The sequence below is a fragment of the Moschus berezovskii genome, chromosome 24 (assembly GCF_049115385.1).
Source record: "Moschus berezovskii isolate FMDL1 chromosome 24, NW_MosBer_1.0, whole genome shotgun sequence".
Classification (NCBI taxonomy): domain Eukaryota; kingdom Metazoa; phylum Chordata; class Mammalia; order Artiodactyla; family Moschidae; genus Moschus; species Moschus berezovskii.
Window position 1 is genome coordinate 22,357,557 of NC_142483.1, and position 21,761 is coordinate 22,379,317.

Consider the following 21,761-nt stretch of genomic DNA (forward strand, 5'->3'; position numbering starts at 1 on the left):
CAGCTGCGGCTAGCAGACAGCTCTGTGCTAACCAAAGACCAAGAAAGAAAACCTGGGGAAGGAAACAGTGCCTGACAGCACACACGTTAGTCTTCCTCTTCTGCACCAGACCCCAGGCATTCCAGTGAGATCCCTTCATGATCTAGAGCTCCTAGAAATGGTCTGTTAAGAGCAAGACTCACTGCCCAGTAAGCATTAGGACATTGAAAGGATAGTCTCTTCTGATGGTTTCCCGAGGTTCACCCTGTGTCCACTGGTTTCAGTTTGGGGGTCCCTGCAGCTGGAGGCTGCAGGGGATGAAGCTCCTTCATGGTTACAGGGAGAGAGATCACAGCCATGCTGTAGAGTGGCCTGGAGCCAGAGCCAGTTAGTGGCTCTTAGTCATTAATTGCCTATGAGGTGCCAGGCACATATATCATGATTGCAGTGAGCATTGTGATGAGCCACCCATGTCCCTCTGCAAGCTGTTCCTGCAGCTGCTGAAAGTGCCCTTAGCAGACAGATTTCTCTCACCAATTCCTTTAGGACTTGCCTCAGCTGACTTCTCCAAGGTCATGAGCTTCCCTCAGTGATGGATCAAGGTGACTATGTAAAGGCTGGACCAAGTCAGCCCAGTGCAGGATAGCTTTGATGGGTCATTTTGTTTCCAGAGTTTCCTGTGGGGTTGGCCCAGGCTGGCATTGGACCTGCATGGCAGCTCCACATCCCCCTCTACCCAGTTCTGCTTCCTTCTCCTCAACAGGAGTTTGTCCCAAGCACCCTCCTTATAAATATCTCACATGTTCAACTTTGTTTCAGAGCCTACTTCAAGGAGAAGCCAACCCATGAGAGTTATAAAGGTTAAAAATGATTGATGAGTGATTTTTCTCCACCTTGCTTTCCCCCTTTGCTTCTCTGTGACCTTCAACTATTCATTTAACTTTCTTGGATCCTGTGACTGAAAGGCAAATCTTAAATGCCCAAAATACTAGGGAATGAACTACACATTCCCTTACAATGGTATGATCCCCAATTTTTTACACAATTAATAATTTAAAAGTTTCCCCCCATACTGTGATATGACACAATTGCAGTTTGTTTTACTATCTTAAGTGATGCCTACATTATATAGTTGGATCATCACTAGTTCTTGTAAAATATGCAGGAATGTACTGTTTCCCGTCACATTTGCGGAAACTAAAGCTCAGAGAAATTAAGTCATTAGTGCAAAGATACTGATGCTTAATTTGCCCAAAATACAAACTTACATCTCCTGAAAGTTCTCCTAATACTTGTCTCATGCTATTACTCCAATTTTCTTTACTCTGGGGTCCTTGTATCAATTATCTATTTCTGTGTAACAAGTTACCTTAACCATTAGTGGTTTACAGAAACACACAGTTGTGATTCCCCACAGTTTCTGAGGGTCAGGGAGAGGCCTGGATTGGTGGTTCTTGCTCAGAGTCTCTCCTGTGGTTACAGTCAGGATGTGGGTTGGTGCCGCAGGCATAAAGGCTGGACTGGAACTGGAGGACCAGCTTCTAACATAGTGCAATCTCTTGGTTATGGAGGCCTTCATTTCTCACTGGTTGTTGACAGGAAGCTTCCGTTCTCCACCACATGGAACATTCCCTTGGATGATTTGAGTGTCTTCACAGCATGGCAGCTGACCTCCCCAAAAAAATCTTTTAAGAAGGAGAGCAAAGAGGAAGTTGCAGTGTCTTTTCTGACCTAACCCAGAAGTCAGTAGCAAGGTTTCCCTGATAGTTCAGATGGTAAAGAATCCACCTGGAATGCAGGAGACCTGGGTTCGATCTCTGGCTTGGGAAGATCCCCTGGAGAAGGGAAAGGCTACCCACTCCAGTATTCTGGCCTGGAGAATTCCATGGCCTGTATAGTCCATGGGGTTGCAAAGAGTTGGACACAACTGAGTGGCTTTCAGAAGTCACACATGATCATTCCTCCCATATTCTGTTCATCTGCAGGATTCATTCAGTCCAGTGAATCCTTTTGTTCAAGGGGAGTGGAATTAAGCTCTGAATCTTGAGAAGAGAAATGTCAAGGAACTGATGGACACATGTTAAAACCACCACAGTCTTGCTGTTTGGTTGGCTTAAACATTACCCACTAATGGGGAAATTTTAGCCACCACAAAGAACCAGACTGTCAAAATTGTACTGCATGAGTTTTCTCAGGTTTCACAATATTCCTTGGCTAGAGTTGGATTTTTTAAAAAATTAAAATAATGTGATAATAATGCAATGGTGAAGAATAACTACTGTTTTGCCTGTGCAGGATCAATTCTTTTTTTCTAAATTTACTTGGGAAGCCCCATTCACCTCTCCTAATCCAGGCAGAACTGGCAATTGGAATTCACTTCCTTCAGGTCCAGAGATAGTCATCGTGACCCAGGCCTGGCCAATCAGCATTTTTATTACCCTAGTAACACACTGGTTCTGGGACAGACACAAAAATCATGTGGGCCCAGTGACAGCCAGTGTACAAATTTTGTTGGAAATATTGGAAGCAGATTTCTTTCTGTAGGGTTTGGTAGGCTCCTGCCATCATATACGAGGCTTGTTTGAGAGTGAAGTTAGTACCAAGGCAAAAGGGTGCCAAGAAATAGAGAAAGAGAGGGCAAGCTTCCTAATACTATCATTACTGGCATCTAGAAAGTCCAGCATAACTCAAGCCTGCTCTGTGCCTGGATTTTTAAAGCCATAAGCCAATAAAATTCCTACTTTTTTTTAAAGTTCCAACTAAGAAGTCCTAAGAGAATATCAAAATTAATAACATTCATCTCTTAGAGCCTTATATGGGATAACTGACTGGTTCAAAATTGAGAAAGGAGTATGACAAGGCTGTTTACTGTCACCCTGTTTATTTAACTTATATGCAGAGCACATGATGCCAAATGATGGGCTGAAAAGTTATAAGCTGGAATTAAGATTGCCAGGAGAAATATCAACAATCTCTGATATGCAGATGATACCACTCTAGTGGCAGAAAGCAAAGAGTACCTAAAGAGCCTCTTGATGAGAGGGAAAGGGGACTATGAAAAAAACAGCTTAAAAGTCATTAAAAAAACTAAGATCATGGCATCCGGTCCCATCACTTCTTGGCAAATAGAAGGGGAAAAGTTGGAAAAAATGACAGATTTCCTCTTCTTGGGGTCTAAAATCACTGCAGATGGTGCCTGCAGCCATGAAACTAGAAGATGACTGCTTCTTGGAAGGAAAGCTATGACAAACCTAGATAGTGTATTAAAAAGCAAAGGCATCACTTTGGTGACAAAGGTCTGTATAGTCATGGCTATGGCCTTTCCAGTAGTCATGTATGGGTGTGAGAGCTGGACCATAAAGAAGGCAGAACACCAAAGAATTCATGCTTTCTAACTTTGGTGCTGGGGAAGACTCTTCAGAATACCTTGGACAGGAAATCAAACCAGTCAATCCTAGAAGAAATCAGTCCTGAATATTCATTGGAAGGACTGATGCTGAAGCTGAAGCTCTTATACTTTGGCCACCTGATAAGAAGAGCTGACTCATTGGAAAAGACCCTGATGCTGGGAAATACTGAAGGCAGAAGTAGAAGAGGGCAACAGAGGATGGATAGATGTATGCCATCACCGATTCAATGGACATGAACTTCGGCAAACTCCGGGAGATGGTGAGGGAAAGGGAGGCTTGGCATGCTGCAGACCATGGGGTTGCAAAGAGTTGGACATGACTTGGTGACTGAACAATGACAGCAACATCTTTTGTTGAGTATTTATAATATGCTAGGACATATGCTAAGACCTAAATATCATTTCATTTATCTCCTAAAGTGATAACATTTTGAAGGAGACACTATCATTTTCCCTTGAGAAGAGGCTCAGTGAAGGTAAAATGTGTCAATCATCCTTCAAGGAATAAAGAAATTGGAATTTAAGCAAAGACTTGTGTAACCAGGCAGCCACAATCTCATCTCTGTGCTGCCTGGACCAATTTAACATTGGGGGATTTTCAAATATTTACTGAACCAATAAGTTCAGTAAGGGTAGTAATTACTACTGATCACTCAGAGCTCAGTCTATGCTAAACTTGCAAGCATTGTGTCACTGAATCTTCACATTGACTTTAGGATGAAAATACTGCCATGTTCATTTCACAGATAAGAAAAGTAAGGACCAGAACAGTTTAGCATCTTGTTCAACATTACACAGCTTGTAATCAGTAGAGATGGATTCTGACCCAGATATATTTGAGGAGAAGCCACATATACTCATTTTAATATCAGTAAAGATTTATCAGAGTCTATGGGTGCTTTGGAAAGAACACTAGGGTCCAATTTAGGATTTTTAAGAGACATTTCCTCTCATTCTATTAGCGTGACCAACACATCGTGGATTCTCTGTGACATTCTCATTTTAAAAACTGTGAGTTACACTGGTTTCACTATCTTGCAGAGGAGTGGCAAATGAGAAGACTAGGATGCTTGTTTTCGACTGGCAAATAGAAAAAGGGAATTGGGGCTGTGAGCTCCTTGCCACCCAATTCTTAGACAGAACACACCCAGGATTCAGGGAAGGTAAGAAACCAGGAGAAACCTGCTACCTTAGCTACCCATCCACATGATAGATAAGTTTAGAAGGCTGGACCTGGGATGTTCCAATTGAAGATACCTTGAGCATCTGTTCCCATATGCCCTAAGCCTAAAAGATAATGCTTTAGTTCCTCAACACTTTTAGTTCTAGCAGTCAATGGCCTGTGTCAGTAAATGCACATTGCAAGGTGGGAACCTTTCTTTGAACAAGTTGTGTGTAGTAGGCAGAGAGCAGGTCATGGGGTCTGGTGTCTTAGGTTTGTACCCAGCTTAGCCACAGCTCCTGTGCTACCTCTGGGCCTTGGATTACTTCACCCCTAAAATGTTGTGGGTAGTGACTATCTTAGAGTTTTGCAGTGTAGATTAATGAGTTAACATGCTTCTATGTTGAAATATTCCTAAAGATAAAGGATGCTGTTAATGCTAAGTTTCATTATACATCACATCTCCTTGAAATCAGTTAATCTTTGTAGCTTAGGTTTTCATTTCTGTTTTCACTACTCACACTACTGAAGGATTCCATCCAAAGACAGAATTTACAAAGAGCTCCACATAATAGGCAGAAGGATAGTCCCCCCAAAACACTCATATCCTAATTCCTAGAATTTAGGATTATGTTATGTTACATGCCAAAGTTGGTACTCAGCTGACATTAACAAAGGTCTTTGAATGTGGAAGAGAGAGGTGGCAGAGTCAGTGTCAGGGTGATACATCATGAGAAAGATAGGATTGGTCATTGTTGACTTTGAAGATGGAAGTCACAGCTAAGGAATATGGGGCAGCCTCTAGAATTTGAAAAAGACTAAAAAAAAAAAAAAAGAATTCTCTTAAGAGCCATCAGAAGCCAATGCATCCCTGATGACACTTTGATTTTAGCTTAGTGAGACCCATTTCAGATTTCTGACCTCTAGAAGTGTAAGATAATACATTTGTGTTGTTTCAAGTCAAAAACTTTGTGATAATTTATTATAACAGCCACAGAAAACAAATAGACTTTAAAACCAAGATAATCCAGCAAGAAATATGCATAGGGTTCTCACATGAAGTGAAGCAATTGTCCCTTGTGAGGTGGATTATTTACTCATGTTTGTCTGGGCAGCCTGAGAGTGAGCCTTTTAAGAACTTAAGACACGGTGTTTGATGGATGTGTCTGCAGTATCTCCCATGGGTTGTTGTAATACACAGGAAGACACAGAGGCAGAGTCTTTGGAGGTAAAACTTGTTTAAATTTTTTTTTGCCAATTTCCCTTCTGTATTTGCTTCCAGAGTCATCTAAACTGCTCTTGGTCCCCCTCTGTCGTTTTACTGGAATCAGTATTTGAGGATAAATGACTAGGCAGCTAGTGTTTCTAATGGGTTCATTTTTAATGCGATATTTTTTTCATTCTCTCTGAAGAAGAGGCAGTCCAGCAAAATGGCAGAAGGGCTGCAATTTGCAATTAGACTGGCAAGGTTTAAATCATGCTCTTACCACTTTTTATGCTCTGTGACCTTCTGCAAGTTACAAAGCATCTCCAGGTCTGTTTTCTCATTGAAAAAACTGGGTTAATTAAGAGTAACTCCCTGGAGACTTAGGCATGTTCAACAGAATGATAAAGAATTGTGCATGGTGCCTGTCTCATGGTAAGTTCTCCAGAAATGTTAACTGTTACCATTCATTGCCTATTCCTGACCCAAAAGAAATGAAGGAAAGAATGCAGCCCAGTATGCAGAGGATCCTGTGCAGGGGACGGCACGGAACAACTAACGAAGGCTGAGAGTGGAACTCAGAAAACCAAAGGGGCTGGCCAAACACTGACTCTGCTGTTGACAGAGCTTTGGGATTTGGCGGACTCGCTCCTGATGAAACTGTGCTCATTCTGCCAGTCTTCCCAGACATCTCGAAACCTGTACTTAGAGAACAGCCCACAAGATGTGTGTATACAGTAAATACTCATCAAAACATCTGCAGCCCTGGGTGCCAGTTTACTGGAGCACACATTACCACAGGTCTTCACAGCATTAACAGGCCCCAGAGGCTCTCTCTGGAGTTTGCCTCATTTAGGGTGCAGGGCAAGGGCTTCGACGTCAAACAGACCTTAGCTGAAACCCTAAGTGGCTCTGCCAATTCTCAGCTGCCCTGTTTTCTTCATCTATGAAAGACAGATGTTATCTTCCCCTCAAAGATGTTTTCAGGATGAAATGTGATATGCTTAAACGACAGGCTTGAATAGTCCAAGACGGTCATTGTCATAGTAGTTCGTGTATTATTGGTATGGATTATTTGGGTGCAAAAGACTTGATTCCAGCACTAGCTCCACTGCAAAATATGACCTTGGGGAAATCCTAAACCAATTTTGAAGTTGTTTCTCTTTCTGTTCAAAGAGGATAATAAAGTGATACATCTACTTTATGGGGCTGTTATGTATGTCAAATGAGATAAGGCTTGTATATAAAAGTCTTTTTTCTTTTTTTCTTTAAGTCTTATGTTTGGAATCAGAATATAAATTTTTCAGGTTGTGCAAAAAGGTTCTGATGTTCCCCAACCCTCTCTGTTATTGGTCAGCCTCCACAAATGGAATAGCCACATCAGAGCTGTGCTAAAGTGATGAGATTTTAGCACTTGGATCCTTATGGATAATGCCCTATGGGGTTGAGCTCAGTAGATACAAGCTGGGGAGGTCATATGAGGGTAGAGAGAGGTACAGTCAACAGGCAATTGCTACACTTCTGTGTAAACCAGTAGGATTAAGTTTCTGGATTCCAACAGTAGAGCAGGGGCCATCCGCATAAGTAACACAAAGGCAAGAATATCCAAGAAACTAACCCCATAGGGACCAGGTACTAAGTCACTCATTTTCCACCAATAATTCAAGTTCAACTGCTCATCTTTGACTCAATGGACCTGAGTTTGAGCAAACTCTGGGAGATACTGAAAGACAGGGAAGTCTGTTGTGTCCATGGGGTCACAAAGAGTCGGACATGACTAAGCAACTGAACAATAATAATCTACCCAAGCACATGATCAAAGAGAAATCATTCTTCTCATTTTCTAGCAGAGAAGGGCCCAGAGATGGTAAACAAACTAATGAAAGAGCAAAGAGTAGACCTAGGATCTTGACCCAGATGTGTTCGGGCTCCAAAACTGATGTTCTTTCCACACATTCATGTTGTATCCCTGGAGTCCCCCTGTGATGGTTTCATGACTTTTCTGATACCCAGGTCATACTGGACATCAACAGAATCCAGCAGCACAAACAGCTTGTTTAAACAACTAAATCAGAGGACTTTAGGGGACATTTGGAAACTTTGATCCTGTGGAAGCCTTGTAATAGTCTCAGAACTGCTTACTTACCAAGTTTCATTGATTGTGGTGTACAAATATTGACACACTTCTCATATGGCATTTCCCATAAGATATTATATTATTATTAACAATAAAACCCATAACTACCACAAGTAAACTGAAACTCAACAAACTACTACATTTAAAATTTACTGAAGGCTCCAGTTAAATGCTATTTTTAAAACTATCATATTAAATACTGAAAATGTCCTTTTGAACTAGAGACTATTATCTTTATTTTATAGAAGAGGAAATCAAGTCTTAGGTAGATTATCATTTTGAAAAAAATAAGTTATATTCTCAAACATATTTTGGAATCCTTTAGTTAATCCACATTGAGCTGTTTCTATTTACTACAGGACTTCTCAGAGCTTTTAATAGACTCTGAGAATCCTCAAGATGGGGATACTTATTCAGGGATTGCCAGATGTATTTGACACAGAGTGCTTTCTCTACCGGACATCTCTTTGGCTGCCCTATGACTGCTTCCTTGTCTGCTCCCCCTGGGAATCAGGTCTCCTGTGTTATCCTCATGCCATTCCTTATCTGATCATCTTGAAAAGTCATGAAATTCTTTTCTTTTTCAGAAGCTTTTCTTGTTTATGGACTCTGAGAGGGGTGGAGGGAGGTGTGAATTGCTTTTTATAGAGAACTGAGTCACTGATAGTTTGGACTTAACATATGAGACAGTAGCTGTCTGTTTTCCTGAAGAATTGCAGAGTTTAGTTCTGAAACAAGGAGATGAAGTCAGCTTTCCATTTTGCAAACTGCAGAAGTATTCATGGGTAAGAGATAAACTGGAAAATTTGGTTTGCAAAGGTTGCAATGTAAATGATGCTCTGACAAAGTTTAAACCTGGAGGAAAAGTATAGGGATGTGTGGGTTTTTTATCCATTTTTAATTTACCTTATATAATATTTACCAAATAGCTAAGGAGCAGTATGAAAAATAGGAGTGTGTGCGTTCCTTGCCCTATAAGACCTTATGATTAAAAGTTTACATGCAAAAATCAGTAAGACAGGAACAAGATTTTATTTAAACTGCTTCCAGTTTTGATATATTTTTAATTAATGTAAAACATGGGGATTCCCTGGTGGCTCAGAGGATAAAGAGTCTGCCTGCAATGTGGAAGACCTGATTTTGACCCCTGGGGTGGGGAAGATCCCCTGGAGAAGAATATGGCAACCCACTCCAGTATTCTTGCCTGGAAAATCCCAAGGACGGAGGAGCCTGGCAGGCTACAGACCTGTACTCTTTGCTACAGGTCGCAAAGAGTGTAAAACTTATCTCTTATAAATCAGTTGCCTTGCCACTTGCTGCTGCTGCTGCTGGTAAGTCACTTCAGTCATGTCCGACTCTGCGTGACCCCATAGACAGAAGCCCACCAGGCTCCCCCGTCCCTGGGATTCTCCAGGCAAGAACACTGGAGTGGGTTGCCATTTCCTTCTCCAATGTGTGAAAGTGAAAAGTGAAAGTGAAGTCGCTCAGTCGTGTGCAACCCTTAGCTACCCCACGGACTGCAGCCTACCAGGCTCCTCCATCCATGGGATTTTCTAGGCAATAGTACTGGAGTGGCTCGCCATTGCCTTCTCCAGCCTTGCCACTTATTAACTTGTAAAATCAACTTCCTCCTTTTGAAAATCACCCGTAAAATTCCAAGGAATACAGAAATACAAACTCCGTCTTGAATTAAAACACCTCTGATTAAGTTAAACATGTAACTCCCAAACTATAACATACAACAACAGAAGTTAGGTGAATGCATGGTGAATGACCAAGCAGAGTAGTTCTTTACTCAGATGTCAGACTGCACTGAAGAATCTCTCAAAAGTTCAGGAATTGAAGGCACCTGGTTTTCCAGACTGTGGCAGTCGGGCAGTGACTGAAAACAGGGACAAATTTTGAAAGTTAGTAGAAGGAGCAATTGTATCTGCAGGTGCCAAGACCTCTACCTCTAAGACCCTTCACAAGATGAAAGAATGGATGGGGCCTGATAGAAATGAACCAAAGAAGATTCAGACTTGAGGACCCTGGCTGCAGAGGAGGGTAAGATATAATTGTGCCACATTTGAAGGTAGCTTCCAGGGATATTTGGCTTATTCACATGTAAGCCAAATGTGCTTCCAAAGACAGAAAAACAAACAAACAAACATATCACTCATGGATGAAGTCATTGGAGATTCACAATAAGTAACCATGTACATTTCCTAGGACTATGTTAACAAATTACCACAAAACTAGGTGGTTTAGTGTGACAGAAATTTATTCTCATAGTTCAGGAGGCCAGAAGGCCAAAATCAAGGTGTGGGCAGGATTGGTTCCCTCTGAAGGCCATGGGAGAAACCATGTGTCTCCCTCCGAGGGACATATATGAAGAAGTTAAAGGGCAGTGCAAAGCAATAAGCAATACACTGATCAATTCAAGCATAAAATTCACTGTTTCAAGTCTGGGCAGTAGGAAAAATGAATGTTATGAAATTTGCAAGGACTAGAAAACATGAATATCCAGATTCAAAGACCCTACTAGGAACATATCACAATGGTGACATACAGACCCATGCTGAGGTGTCATCATGACATTTTAGAAGACCAGGGATGAAAAGAAGACCATCAAATTATCCAGAGTGGGTGGGGATACAATTCATATTAAAGAAAATGTAATCAGAAAGGCCTCAGGGAGAGTTAAGAGACGAGAGAATAGCTTCAAAATTCTGACAAAGTTATTTTCAACCTAGAATTCTACACCTTCTTAACTATCAGTCAAACAAAGCTAGTGACTATGCTTAATGACTACATTATTATTATTTAGTCTCCTTAGACTGTTTTCCTTTGTTTCAGCATTTCTCACTTCTCAAACAAAGCTAGTGGAGGTGATGGAATTCCAGCTGAGCTATTTCAAATGTTAAAAGATGATGCTGTGAAAGTGTTGCACTCAATATCCCAGCAAATTTGGAAAACTCAGCAGTGGCCACAGGACTGGAAAAGGTCAGTTTTCATTCCAAACCCAAAGAAAGGCAATGCCAAAGAATGCTCAAACTACTGCACAATTGCACTCATCTCACACACTAGCAAAGTAATGCTCAAAATTCTCCAAGCCAGGCTTCAACAGTACGTGAACCATGAACTTCCAGATGTTCAAGCTGGTTTTAGAAAAGGCAGAGGAACCAGATATCAAATTGCCAACATCTGCTGGATAACTGAAAAAGCAGGAGAGTTCCAGAAAAACATCTACTTCTGCTTTATTGACTATGCCAAAGCCTTTGACTGTGTGGACCACAATAAATGGTGGAAAATTCTTCAAGAGATGGGACTACCAGACCACCTGACCTGCCTCCTGAGAAATCTGTATGCAGGTCAAAAAGCAACAGTTAGAACTGGATATGGAACAACAGACTGGTTGCAAATCAGAACAGGAGTACATCAAGCCTGTATATTATCACCCTGCTTATTTAACTAATATGCAGAGTACATCATGTGAAATGCCAGGTTGGATGAAGCACAAGCTGGAATCAAGATTGCTGGGAGAAACATCAATAACCTCAGATATGCAGATGACACCACCCTTATGGAAGAAAGTGAAGAAGAAATAAAGAGCCTCTTGATGAAAGAGAAAGAGGAAGAGTGAAAAAGTTGGTTTAAAACTCAACATTCAGAAAACTAAGATCGTGATATCTGGTCCCATCACTTCATGGCAAATAGATGGAGAAACAATGGAAACAGTGAGAGACTCAATTTTTCTGGGATCCAAAATCACTGTAGATGGTGCCGGCAGGCATGAAATTAAAGGACATTTGCTCCTTGGAAGAAGAGCTATGACCAACCTAGACAGCATATTAAAAAGCAGAGACATTAATTTGTCAACAAAGGTCTGTCTACTCAAAGCTATGGTTTTACCAGGAGTCATGTACAGACGTGAGAGTTGGACTATAAAGAAAGCTGAATGCTGAAGAATTGATACTTTTGAATTGGGGTGTTGGAGAAGATTCTTGAGAGTCTCTTGGATTGCAAGGAGATCCAACCAGTCCATCCTAAAGGAAATCAGTCCTGAATATTCATTGGAAGGACTGATGCTGAAGCTGAAACTCCAATACTTTGGCCATACGATGCAGAGAACTGACTCATAGGAAAAGACCCTGATGCTGGGAAAGATTGAAGGTGGGAGGAGAATGGGACGACAGAGGATGAGATGGTTGGATGGTATCACGAACTTGATGGACATGAGTTTGAGTAGGCTCCGGGAGTTGGTGATGGACAGGGAAGCCTGGCGTGCTGCAGTCCATGGGGTCACAAAGAGTTGGACATGACCGAGTGACTGAACTGAAACTATCAATCAAATATAAGGATGCAGGGTTGGGGCCCGGTAGGGTGACACTTTTAAGACTTTCATATTTCAGTGCACCCTGTCTGCTCTGTTCCAGCAAAATGAAAGAATGGACTAAGCTAGAGGAGAGGAATCCAGAAAAGATGAACGTCAAACCCAGATTAAGGGAATTTCCAGAATGTTAGCTAAGAAAAAACCTGGGGTTCAAGTTGTGCTAGAGAGATGGCAGTATAGATTAAAGTTGAATTTAGGGAACAAGGAGAAATGTCTTCAAGAAACTATTGAAACTAAGAGATTCTAAGTTTGTCATTTAAAAAAATGTATTGAAAAGTGTTTTGAAGAGTTATTACAAAGTGTGGAGAGATTTCTTTGATTTAATAAAAACAGAGCAGTAAAAAGCAGTTAATTTTAATGCAGGTGTGAAAAAAGTGGGATAAGAGATTAAATGTAATTATGGTTACATTACTTCACTGAGCAGTGAGAAATATTTACACAGACATAATAGTAAAAGCACTGAAGTTCAGTTAATCAAAAACTGTGATATAATCATATTGAAAGGGGTAGAAGTAGGGGAAATGAAATCTACTAGAACTCACATCATCCATCTAAAGAGGAAGTGAGTGGACAATGCTTGAATTTCAGAATTCAAGAAAAAGAAGTGTAGGCATATTTTCTGTTTTAGAAACATAGGGAAATTAGCAGAAGAAACAGCTAAAGGTTTTTCAGTAGGTGCCCCTGGGGAGGAGATCAAGAGATAGTAAGTAAATGTGTCTTGGCTGTGTTGAGTATTTCTTGGTGATTTGGGATTTCTGGTTTTGTTCTTTGAGTCCCAGATTTCTTTGAGTCCCTGCTCTTCTTCCAATCTGCGAGCTACCTCAGTTTCCTTCACTGCCACATAGTCCAAAAATTATATATTCTGTTTTGCATAATACACTTTGAACTGAGGTTCTGTTACAGCTAAGAGTCCAAGCTATCTCAGTGATAGAGGTGGATCCCATTAATGTATGCAACCTGATGACTCTTGTTAAAAAATTAGTTCTGATTTATGTCTAACGTACAGTCTATTCCCTGTACTGAACAGACCAAGCCCTTATAATGATACAAAGTTAACCATATTCTGCATCTTTCCCAGGCTTCTCTCTCAACACCTCCAGTTTCTTGTCACACTTTACACATATACAACTACTTTTAGTTTCCCTACCATGTGTACTTCCTACCCCAACATCCCCCCTCACCCCCTGCCCAGCATTCTCTTCTAAATTGCTTTTTGTAGAACCTCTTTCCTTTATATATATATGGTTAATTATTCTTCTTCAAGACTCAGCTCAACTGTTTCCTTCCATAGCCTGCTCTGATTTAGTAGGTTGGCCCGGATAGTACTCAACTACACAACTAAGTGTCAGCCCTTCAAACATAATGCTGTAATTCTGCGATTCTGATTCTGTATCCTTCTTTAGACAGGAAGCTACCTAAAGATTAGAACTGTGTATCAGTCCTGTGGTACCCACAGCTCTCATAGCAGTTGTTCAATATATGTGTAGTGTACTGACGAGCTCTGCTTCTGTCTACATGGAACATAGATAAATGTGATTATCTTGGTGTTTCATGTGCATAAAAACACCATCTCTGAATGGTGGCTTAAAACAACAACCATTTCTTTTTTTTATGACTCTAAAGTTAGAGCATGGCAAGTGGGTACAGCTTATCCCTTTTTTATGTGGTGTTGACTGAGGTCACACATATGGCTTCATTGAGCTAGGAATTCAGCAAGAGCTCAAACATCTTAGATTCACCCCTGTGTCTGGTGTCTTGGCAGGGCTGGCAGGAATGGCTGGGACTGGCTGGACCTCTCCCTTCCCAAGAATCTTTTAGTGGCATCACCTGAGCTCCTTGACATGGGACCTAGATCCCTAAAGGACAAAACCGAGAGCTGCCAAGAGTCTTAAAGCCTCATTGTTCATAATTCACCTTGTCTCTTCTGTAAGCTTCTCTCAGTCAAAGCAACTTGTAGGCCCAGCTCAGATTCAAGGAGGGAGAATAATTTCCAAGGGGAGGACTGATATGACAAGCCTGGGAGAAAATGTTGGCATCATCCATCTTTATAGACAACCTACATTTTATAATTTAATCATTATGGGTAACTAAATAATTTCATTCATACATTTCTGAGCAAAAACATTTATTTTTGTGGATAAGAGTATCCCTAGAAAAGTCAAGAAGTGTGACTGGTGAGGAGACACCTTGTTTTGCATATGTGATTTTAATTTCAAAGATAAAAATAAATGGTTCAATTGTAATATTTGAAGAGCCATGCTCAGACATAGTGCTGATGTTTTTTTTTTTTTTCCTACAAATTAAGAAGGGATAAGTTGCTTTTGTAGAAAGGAAATGGAAAAAGAAGGGAGCTTATGTGGTCCTATGATAACAAACATTTCGGTAAAAATGACCTAGATGATATTTTGGAAAATATTAACTGTCCTCAGCCAAAACTTAAAATAATGTTCATCTTTAAAATGATCCATTATATGTAGCCATTCTGTCTTGGGATACATTTTTGCACATTAGTGCTTTCAAGAATATGGAACTCTCAGAGAATAATAAATGGATATACCTGCATTTTAGACATGTCCATTACACTAATTAAAATCTAGTATGGCCACAGCTTTTAATTACTTTTCATCATTGTTGCAGTCAATGAAGCTCGCTTTATTACCCACTATAATGTCTCACTTGTAATAAATCTTCATAAAACCTGGAGTTTTCATTTCTGAATTCCAGAGATAGGCCTTCCTGTCTAGCTTTGCTTGAAGCAGAATGCATAAATGAGCCTTATTTGCTTGTTACCTGAAAAGATAAACAATGCAAATGGGACTAAATAGAACTATGCTTTTTCCTATCTCTATTTGAATATCCTTTTCTACATTTCATTGTATTTTGAGATCTTTGTTTATAACAATTTATCCCTTAAGAGAGACAAGTCAAAGCATTTAATGAGGCTTAAGAGAGCTAAAGGAAAGACCAGAATTCTTGGGTTCCAGTTTTGGTTCTGCCACAAACTTACTGCTTTTAAGCCTTAAGTAAGTCCTTGGAAGGAAAGTTATGACCAACCTAGATAGCATATTAAAAAGCAGAGACATTACTTTGCCAGCCAAGGTCCATCTAGTCAAGGCTATGGTTTTTCCCGTGGTCATGTATGGATGTGAGAGTTGGACTGTGAAGAAAGCTGATCGCTGAAGAATTGATGCTTTTGAACTGTGGTGCTGGAGAAGACTCTTGAGAGTCCCTTGGACTGCAAGGAGATCCAACCAGTCCATTCTAAAGGAGATCAATCCTGGGTGTTCATTGGAAGGACTGATGCTAAAGTTGAAACTCCAATACTTTGGCCACCTCATGCGACGAGTTGACTCACTGGAAAAGACTCTGATGCTGGGAGGGATTGGGGGCAGGAGGAGACGGGGACAAAAGAGAATGAGATGGCTGGATGGCATCACCGACTTTGTGGACATGAGTTTGAGTGAACTCCAGGAGTTGGTGATGGACAGGGGGTCTGGCGTGCTGTGATTCATGGGGTCGCAAAGAGTCGGACACGACTGAGCGACTGAACTGAACTGAACTGAACTGAAGTCCCTTAAACAAACAGAATCTTATTTTTTTACAGTTGTATCTAAGAGATGAACTCATCTGCTCTGCTTTCCTCACAGAAAAGACAAAGACAGTGAAAGAGCGAGGAGAAGGGGACGACAGAGAATGAGATGGCTGGATGGTATCACCGACTTGATGGACACGAGTTTGAGTGAACTCTGGGAGTTGGTGATGGACAGGGAGGCCTGGAGTGCTGCATTTCATGGGGTCGCAAAGAGTTGGACACGACTGAGCGACTTAACTGAACTGAACTGAAGGAGATGATATGAGGAAACACATTGGTGAAACTACAAATGTGATGCCAGAGACCATAAAGAATGAAAGGTAGATTGAGTCATTCATTATTTACTCATTTAATATTTATTGAGTGGTAGGCACTGTGTTCTAGGCTGGAGATCAGTGGTAAATCAGACAGTTGAGGTTCTCCCCATCTTTGAGGAACTTGCAGCCTGATAGGGGAGACATATTGATCAAGAAAGCAAATAGTATCTCTGTAACAAGTGCTAGAAAGAAGAGGAATGGGACAGTGTGAGAGAAAGAAACAAGGACAGTAAAACTTCCTGGTAAGGGGAGTTGAGCCTGGAGGGTGAGATGGAGTCAGACTGGCAGATAAAGGGGTACACAGGCAGGTCCTAAGTAAAAAGCAACTCGAGGAAAACAAATGCCTAGATGATCCTGAAGAAGAGAGAGAGGGCAGGCACAGTTAAGAAATATATAAACTATGAAGGGTTTTGGCTCCTAAGAGCCATGGAAAGTGACTGAAGGCTTTTAAGCAGGAAAATGATGGGATCAGATATTATGCTTTACAAAGGTCCCTTTTGCCACTGGGTTGTAAGTGTCAAAAATGGAAAGAGGAAGTTCCCTCAGAGGGCCAGAAAAGTGAAGATGTAGCATAGTTCAGGGGCTAGCAGTAGAAATCTTGGGGATTAGATGAATTCAAGATATATGTTGGAGGTGAAACTGACAGGGTTTACTGATAGAATAATTATAATTAGGAAGGATTCCAAGATTTCTGGCCTGACCCATTAGAAGGGTGGTTCTGCTGATTATAGAAGTGAGGAAGCTGGACCAAGTTTGTAAAGGAAATAAAAATATACCATTGTGGCATGTTGAAATTGACTTTAAAATGGAGCTATCAAGGAGGCAGTTGGCTAAAAAATCAAGACATGGGCTAGAGAAATACGAAAGTTGTGAGTGCAAATCCATGCTTCTAAATGACTAAGTATCTTCTGTCATAGAGTGGGTGAAAGGCCACCAATCCAGGCCATTGCTCTGCTACCAAGCTTAGTCATGCCATCCTGTGACTGGCTGGGTAAATGGTTTTCTTTTCAGGTCAGGATCGAGTCTTTCACATTTCCTCCTGGATATTCCTACTTCAATCTACAAGTTCTATCCATATACCATTGACTTGAGGAGAGGACACAGTTATCAGACAGATGAAGTCACCCTGTTTGTGAAGGAGTCAACTGGTAGACTTTCTCCTACCTTCTTTCCTTCTTTCAGAACCCAAGAACACCGTGCTAAGAAGTGATAAATAGTAGTTACCAGTAGTCCAGGCCTAGGGTCAGTTCTACTAAACATCTAGCTTAAAGCAGAAGCATGGAACACAGATGTCAAACATCCTTCACTTGTTTGGCCCATTAAGTCCGCATACTAGAGTGGTACATAATTATAACTTTCTGCATTTCTCTATCTATAGTTGGTGCTTTCTGATCTTATAATTAAGGTAAAGAGAACTGATCTCAATAGGAATACTTTATTGCTTTCTTTCCTTTATTTTCTCCTAATCTGCATAACATTAGTGCTCTCCTTTTCTTTGTTACTGCTGACGACTTCAAATGATGAAACACTGTCCCCGATAGGACTCCTGTGAGCCACTCTAGATTGACTCCAAGTGCCAGCACTTAAAAGCTCTGTGACCTTCAACTTGTTGCATATCTCCTGGTCTTAGTTTTCCCACTGGCTAAATGATGCCAAGTACCTTCTACCAAGTAAATGAAATACAGCCTTAACACAATGCTTAGGACAGTGTTTCAGGGATTTATGATTGTTATTATTACTAGACGGACCTAAAGCACTAATTAGTCTTGGGGCTGCACATCCCAGGGTCTTAGGAGTTCTGGTGAGGAATACAAAATCATCAGATTAACATACTGTGAAAGTGGGTTGCTATGGTGATAGAAGTGTTGCTAACCTTGGTGGGCATCTTGAGGAAGGTTGTGCTATTCAGAGGAGTCTAGTTTGTGCAAAGTTTTGTGAAAATTTCTACCAGTGAACTGATCTTGAGGCATTGTCTACTTCCAAGAAGGCACTAAGTATCTTGAAGTCAGTATTATTTCCTTGTATCGACAAGTTGGATTGGTGTCCAAGTTTACCATGTTAACCTCAGTAGGCTACACCCATGAGAGATGAGGATAGGTTTGGGGTTGGGGGCGAGGGAGAGAAAAGTCTTGATACTTACATGCTATAGAAATAAATGACTGACAAGCAAAGAATATGTGAATGTAGCAAACTGCATCTGGAGACAGTCAAACACTACCATAAATGACTTGCTTTGGGTTTTTAATCATGCCTTACTCTTGTCTAATGATTTTCCATACCTAATGCCATTTATTCATATAAGATCCTCAATCATTTCACAAATATTTAAGGAGCACCCATTCCATACCTGACACTGAACCTCACTCCAACTCTGCTAGGTAGGCAGGGAAGGTTGGGGAAACTGAGTCTCAGGAGGTGACGTTTTTTATTTATCAGTGTCAGGCCTGTTTAGTGCGGTTGCTTGGTTTTACCCTCAGGAGCTATTTCTAATGCCTGTGGGACTTAGGAGAAGTGGAATATATTGGACCCTTGGAATTCAAAGCTACCGTTTCTGGTTTTGACTATCTGTGAACAACCTGAAGCTCCCTGGCTTGTAGCATGCGCATATATTTTCATTTTACTGAAGCACGAGCCTGAACTGCCGTGCGGCTGCTGTGTAGGAGTGTGTGTACTGTACATCTGTTGTTTTTGCCTGCCTGGCTCCTATCCTCCTTTCTTCAGTAAGAGCTCTGGGGTTTACTCTGAGGCACCGTGCCTCACTGTGCTGGATCCTGCAGTAGTGGGAAGGTCAGCCAAGAACCCTGAGAACGATCTGGGTATGTGACTCAAGTTCAGTCAGCTGGACTCTGTCTTCTAGGAACTTGAAACTTGAAATAAGAGATGTAAGGATGGAAAATAATTCCATTCCATCATGATATCCTGAAAATACTATCTATCCACTTCCATTATTTTAAGTAGGGATTACCGAGCTTTTTCTGTAAAAAGCTGGCTAGCAAATATTTTAGGATTTATGAGGCATTATGTCTCTGTTTGGGCTTCCCAGGCGGTACTAGTGGTAAAGAACCAGCCTGCCAGTGCAGGAGACATAAGAGATGCAGGTTCGACCCCTGGGTCAGGAAGATCACCTTGAGGAGGGGACGGCATCCCACTCCAGTACTCTCGCCTGGAGAATCCCATGGACAAAGGAGCCTGGTGGGCTTAGGGTAGCAGAACCAGACACAGCTGAAGTGACTGAGCATGCACACATGCTTGTCTCTCTTTTAACCATTTGACTCATAGCTTTTTCTTTTTACTCTGTGATCTCCACACAAAAGAAATTGACTTTTCTATTTCATGCTGTGTGTGTGTGCTCAGTTGTGTTTGACTCTTTGAGACCCCACGGACTGTAGCCCACAGGCTCTTCTTTCCATGGAATTTTCCAGGCAAGAATACTGAGTGGATTCCCAGTTCCTACTCCAGGGGATCTTCTTGACCCAAGGATTAAACCCGCATCTCCTGCATTGGCAGGGAGATTCTTTACCACTGCACCACCTGGGAAGCCAGAGTCAACTTCTGTTGCTTGCTACCAAAGAACTCTACTAATGAAGGTTGAGTCTCAAGGCTAATGAGTGAGCCTAGCTGGCTTCCCAACATCTACATACCAATTGAGCCTTCTCTTTATGCTTCCTACCAAGTTTATGGAATAACAATTGACAAGAAAGAAAAGAATGTCATAGCAAAACGGTTAGGCCTGTTGATATAAATTAGAAAAAAAAAAAAAAGGGTTGACAGAAAAAGAGGATGCTTTGTCAGATGCTTAAGATAAGTTAAAAAGCAGAATATTATATCTGTCAGTGGTTCAATTATATGGCTTGAAATAGCCTTTTATAATTAAAGAAGAAGAGGTGGGTTTATAACATTGTTTTAGTAAGGGTTCCAAAGAGATTTTTTTTTTAATGATCATAGAGAGATTTAAAATGTTTTAAAAAATTAACATATTTTTAAAAATATATTAAGGTGAGGTTTATTTGTGGTTTACTTGTTTATTCTTGAGCCTTCCATGCTGGAAGATGGTAAGTCTGTACAAAGCGTTGTACATTGTGAACCTGGAGTTACAAGAGGATCTCAGAGTGATTAAGAGTGACAAGAATGCACTTCTGTCAATACTTCTGTCTCTGTCTCTTTCTGTCCTAACCAAAAAGTGAATATTGTTAAGCATTCTATTTTGATGCAACAGATAAAAATGAAGCTTTTTTTTTCACAGTCTGGCATTAGAAGGAATACAAAACGAGCACTGTTCTTGCCTTTAAATAACTGTCCCTTTAGCTGAGATGAGGCTATTACCCATCCAGGAAATTTTGAGCAGTGCAAAGTGGCCAGGTCATTTCGACAGAGAATGAATGGGTCACTCCAGGTTTCTCTAACAGTGCTGAACTGCGGGATGCAGTAAACCTAGCTTCATCGCAAGCAACATTAGAAACCTTGCATCCCCGTTCCTTTGACTCCCACAGGAAACGTGAAGGCGCAGAAGAGCTCGGTGACTGGCTAAGGTCCTGCTTCTGATCCTGGCGTCACTGCAACTAGCAGCTGATGCTCCTGATTCCTATTCTTAGTAACTTGGATGTATTTATTCAACCTCTCAATAATCCTACGACTTTTTCCAGGTTATAGATGAAGAGACAGGCACTCACTGCAAGGCAATTTGTCCAGGGTCACCCAGTTAGAAAGGCAGGTTTCAAACCCATGCTTTGTGTTCTTGAACACCTCTCTCAGAGTATTGATTCAAAGAGTAGCAGTTTATGATGCTCCCTAAGACTGGACACAGTCAGTTTTGAGATATGAGCTAGACAGAGAGTCTACTGAACGTAGATTTCCTTTTATGATAAAAATATTGTCCACTTTGATCGATGTCTATTAATTTTACTTTATAGATACCTACTACGTGTGAGATATTCTGCTAGGTATTCTGTAGACACTATATTTGATTGTTGCAGTGACCCTGCAAAGGAGATATTAATTTCCTCAGTTTGAGAGAAGGAACCTGGACTGGATTATCTGAGAACACCGTAACAGTAAGTTGAAAAATAAATATTCAAACAGAACTCTAGTTGGTTCCAAAGCCTTTGCTGCCGTCCAAATCTGAGTCTGGCTTCTTTAATGCTATGCTCCTACTTACTGAGCATTTTCTCTACTTCCATCGTTATGCTTGTATTCAGAAATGAGTCAGATATTCTTGCTCAACAAATTGCATCCTATTCCAGCCAAGTAGTTCAGCCCCTCAAGGGTCTCCATAGCCAAATTAACCAGTATTTGGAATGGAAGTCAGACAACAAACCCCAGGGTACTGGATTGAAAATTACAACCTCACTGGGTTGGTGGCTGAAAAACTAATGCGAGACACATAGATAATAAACAGCAGGTTTTGGCCGGGGAAGTGCAGCATTAAATAATTGAAGCCAGTGAGAGTGGAATGTGGGGCCAAGTCTAAGCAGCTGTTTGTGAAAGTGAGAAATGGAATATCGATGTTTGGTGCCAATACTGAGAGCTTTCCGGTTAATTACATTCCTGGGTGAAGTCAGAGACAAATATGATACTTACATTTTTCAG